The following is a 5,204-nucleotide window of genomic DNA, read 5'->3' on the forward strand; positions in this document are numbered from 1 at the left end:
AGTTAATATAATTTTATAGCGTCAGAACATAAATATTGGAGATATTTTTTGAACTAGAAAAAAATCTTTGCTCCTACAACGTTAAAATCACATTAATTTGTGACCTAACATTCAAAATCCTCTTTTCTCAAAAAATGCAATTTTGTCATTGTCCTCAAGTGACCTGCACAGTGGATTAGACTAAGAAATAGTTTCCATAGTGATATATGCATGATCGATATGTACATGGTGTTTATTTTTGGAAAAAAAAAATATTTGAGATTTATTAATTTATTTTATTTTATAATCTTTGCCCTAAGAAGAAAGCCATCACAATAGACTTAAAAATATATTTACGGTGGTAAAGAAATGGAAGACTTGGTGATAGACCCCTCACTATCTAATTTGTCTTTCAAAAAGACAAGAATTTTATAGATACTTTCAAAATTTCCTAATATTTTAAAACTTGTTTCTTTTACTATATTACCCTCATATCTATCAGCTCTTTTATTAAGCCATCTTTACAGTGTATTTCAGAGTAAAATTTTACTCTGAATCAGAGTAAAATTTACTATGATTCAAAGTAAAATTTTATATTGTTAAGAAAATCAACATGTTTTTAACCAAAGTAAAATTTCAGAGTAAAGTTTTACTTTGAATCATTGTAAACTTTACTTTGATTCAGAATAAATTTTACTCTGAATCAGAGTAAAGTTTACTATGATTCAAAGTAAAATTTTATATTGTCAAGCAAATTAACATGTTTTTAACTAGAGTAAAATTTTATTTTGAATCATAGTAAACTTTACTTTATTTTAGAGTAAAATTTCTGTGTGTAATTCTTATTAGAGATATTCTTATCAGAGAGAGAGAAAGAGAGAGAAATTGAATAGATCATCCATTAAACAAGTTGAGTATGAACAGATCAATTCAAAAAACAGTAAAAACACAAATCTGTATTATAAGGATATATAACCACAAAACACACAGATCAAAAACTAAATAAAAACATCTCAACAAAATAATTAAATCAACAGAGAAATCAAGCAATCAACACATCAAACTATTCACCAAATCGTTGAATCTTCAAATCCGACAACTAATTCAATCGATCTAACATCAAATCCAAATAAAACTACTAATTCAAAAAATAAAATAAAACAGAACTTGAACTACAAACCCTAACTCTGGCCGATCTATTGAGAGAGAGAGAGAGAGAGAGAGAGAGAGAGAGAGATGAAATTCTTAAGTCAATTAAGGTTGAGAAGAAAGAGAAAAATCCAAACCTGTAACAACCCTCACCTTACCCTTGTCTTACTTGCATACATTCCTGCATGATCTTGCCTTGTTTTAATAATTGGAAGGATTTGTTTGCCTTGTTTTGTTAGTATTACTTGCGTGATCCTGTCCCTTGTTCGGTGTGTGCGTGGCCGAGGTCATCTTGAGCTTCGTCCGCCTTTGAACCTTGTACTTAGATTTGTTTTGAGATCTTGTTCAACCCCATCTTCACCTCGGGCATTTATTGCCGAGATGTTTTGCACTTAGTGAACCTTGTCCGCAGGCAGGTATGGCCTAGGCCGAGATGTGGCGCACCCCGGCCAAGGTGTGGCACAGCTTAGTCAAGTGTCGTCCTCCCTAGCCGACGTTTTGTTATCCTGTTGCCGGATCCTTGATTTGAGTCGATGTCATCTTATTGCCGATGTGTTTTACCCGAGCTTGCTGCATACGCTTTGTCAGAGACTTGTCTTGTCTATCTATCACCTTTTCGAGTTGAACCAACCCGGCAGCGCTACGTGTCCGAGCTGGTTGTTAAGACAGCCGGCAGACTTAGAAACAAATCACTTTTGGTCACAAATCTTTGTTTTAGAGAGAGAAGCTCTAGAGAGGAGGAAGAGAAGTTCTTGAGTGAGAGCAAGTCTTCCAAGCTTGATCTTCGTGGTTTGATCCGTTGGATTCGAGTTTTGAGGTTAGAATCTTGACCTACCTTGATTGTTGTTATGGATTATCTAGCTGCATTGCATGATCGGATCTGTTTTGCATGTCATGCATCGATTTGAAGTTAGTTTTGGAAAGAGAAAATGGTTTTCATGTGTTCTTGAAGAGAGCCTTGTTTTGATCCGAAAGTTGGAACGAAAACCATGTTTTTGTGTTTGTTCTTGCATGACCTTCTTGCATGGGTATCCAGGTCCATGTTTTGAACTCTTGGTATGAAAACTCAGATTTTTGTAACAAGTTGTGAACTTGTATCCATCTTTCAAATGATCATGTTCTTCATGTTCTTCAAAGGGAAACCCAGGTTTTTCTTGACTTTGTTTAACGGGACCTCGGCATAGTCCTGGACGGTACCCAGTGTGTTTTCATGAAACGGGAGCAGTGATTAAGCTTCCAGCTTGTTTTGCTTTGTCTTTGACTTGGATCTGGCAAGAATGCCGAGATCATTTGCATGTATATAGAGCTTGCTTTGAGAATGTGACTTGCCATGTGATTGTAGGTCCTTGATATTTGCTTTGAGTCTACACCTGAAGAACTAGGTGAGTGGTATTTCTAATAAAGCTATGTTACACTTGTTTTTGATAAATCTTGCTTTGTTTTGTTTGATGAAAGTATTTGCTAAGCATGAATAAATAGCCTTATTTTGATTGTTATCCTCGGAAAGTCCCTTGTGCTGGAGGACTCTAAACTTTCGCAGTACTAAGTATAAAAGGATACGGTCCTTGTTAAATCGGGCTACGGGCCTAAGTAACGCAAGTCCCTTGTGCTGGAGGACTCTAAACTTTCGCAGTACTAAGTATAAAAGGATACGGTCCTTGTTAAATCGGGCTACGGGCCTAAGTAACGCAAGTCCCTTGTGCTGGAGGACTCTAAACTTTCGCAGTACCATTTGATTGATGAATACGGTTCATCCCTTGTTTTGCCGATGTCAGTAAGCAGTCCTTGATACTTGTAACCATTTGATTGATGAATACGGTCCATCCCTTGCTTCGCCGATGTTGTGATACTTGATTGATGAATACGGTTCATCCCTTGCTTCGCCGATGTTGTGATACTTGATTGATGAATACGGTTCATCCCCTGTTCGACAAAGTTTTGACTTGTGTTGTTTTGAAAGGACTCCGGCTTTATTCATGCAAACCTTTATTATTAGTACCATTCACTGAGTATTTGTACTCACCCCTCTATATATATATGTAGGTGATGAGCAGGACGGCGGCGACGCCTAGATTGTTTTCGAAGCTTGTTTTGGATCCGTGCTTATGTCGGCTTTGCTTTTGTATTTACGTCGGCGATGCCTTTCATTGCATGTCGGCAAATCTTGAAAATCATGCTTCTTGACTTGTATTTTATTGTATTTTGTATATGTCGGCTCGAGAAGCCTTTTGATCAAGATGTAACATGTATTTTGCTTGGCTGTATTCAAGTTGTAAGATGAATGTCATTGCATTTGATCTATGCACAGCTCTTATGGACGACTTGTATTTTGATTTACTTCTTCCGCATTTGTGAGCCCCGTTCATTATTACTCTGATTGTGTTAAGTTTTTGAAAGTTGACCTTCGGTAATTACGGATTACTGGCCATCACGGCACCAAACTACTAGGGGCGGTTTGGGGTCGTGACAAAACCGTAGGACTCGAAACCTTAGGACTTGAAACCCTAGGAAAAATTGAGTTTGAAACTTGAGAACCGCTATCTATAGCTAGAATCGAAGGAGCTTGAAGTCATATTGTACAGTCTAGAACCTCGAGTAACTTCAGTTCAAGTCCATTTCTCACTCTCCATCAATTTCTCGATCATGATAGCCTGCCGGAGACTTTCCTCATCATCAAGAAGAGCGTCGTTACTACTCTATTTCTTCATTTTGGTAGCGGTTGTTTCTCTTTGGCATGGGGTAGAGGAGCTATTGTAACGGGGCTCCGCAGTAAGTGTGTTGGTAATTTGAACGATTCAGAATTTGAAGAACAAATAAGAGAAGTTGTGTTTAGAGGGAGAGGAGAAAAACAGAGAAGGTGGAGAGAGAGTGGACAGAGAAGGTGGGAAGATTTAGTTGAGGGTATAATAGCCTAATAAAATATTTAAATAATAAATTTTGTCCTTTATGCAAAACTTTATAATTATGAGGGGTTTAGAAAATATAATTTTTTTCTTAGTCCTTTTAACAATGAAAGGAAGCTAAATGGGGTTTATAGCCAAATTTCCCTAAAGAAATTTGTTGGGACTCCTAGAATGAGCAACACTGAATCAATATGTAGGAAAGCAAGTCCATAGTTCACATATGCTCTCAACATATATTATTTAAATTTCACAGTTAATTAAAAATTTCAAGTCGATAAGTGATAAGTCAATCCAATATATATTAAGATCAATTTTTTATTTTTTACTTATTTTTTATGTAAGAATCTTCACACATGTAGTAATTTGTCCCTCATGTGTGAATCAAATATAGGGGCTAGTCTAAATTCCATTCGAGTCTGATCTATCATCAACAATTTCACAACATATTATAGGCATGCTATCTTAATTCTAATCTATTACTCTCTGACACAATCTCTAATCCAAGCTACTCTCACATACTATGTTGCAGATTCATTAGTCATATGGATTTGAATTTTTTACTCTATCAAGATTTACTTGTAGATTATTCTATTCCATCGAGAGACTTTGTGTAAGCCCAACAACATGAGTTCAACAAAGCGAATCCACCCAAACAACGTTGTCCACCAGGAAAAATGATAATTCCAATAATTTTGCCTAATTTTTAGGTTTATTTGGGAATGTTTTAGGAACTAACTATTTTAAACAAAATTATACAATAGTCCCACAGTACTAGGTGGCCATACTCCCTCATATTCCTCAATCACCTAATATAAATAATCAATACTTATTATAGTGATTCTGGTTTAAGACCTAACCCATTTGATATTCTGGATTCGGATTTCATTGTTTTGTATTATTGTTCATGTCTTATCCCTCTTTTCCATCCTTGAATTTGGCTATTAGGTTGCGTTGATTATGTTCGGAACAGGTTGGTGGCTTATTTTTTAAACTTGTATTGCCTAGATTTTTGTTCCTTCGCTCGAGTGATACTTCTTACGTTCGAGCGGTCTTTGTAAAACTCCAATACTTTTGCAGGTCTGCAAAAATACTAGGAGTTTGTATTCTTCGCTTGAGCAACGACCTCTGTCTGCAAAATTACTGGGAGTGTGTCTTCTGTGCTCGAGCGGAGCT

Source organism: Camellia sinensis, chromosome 3 (genome assembly GCF_055761805.1).
Source record: "Camellia sinensis isolate YWXY chromosome 3, ASM5576180v1, whole genome shotgun sequence".
Lineage (NCBI taxonomy): Eukaryota > Viridiplantae > Streptophyta > Magnoliopsida > Ericales > Theaceae > Camellia > Camellia sinensis.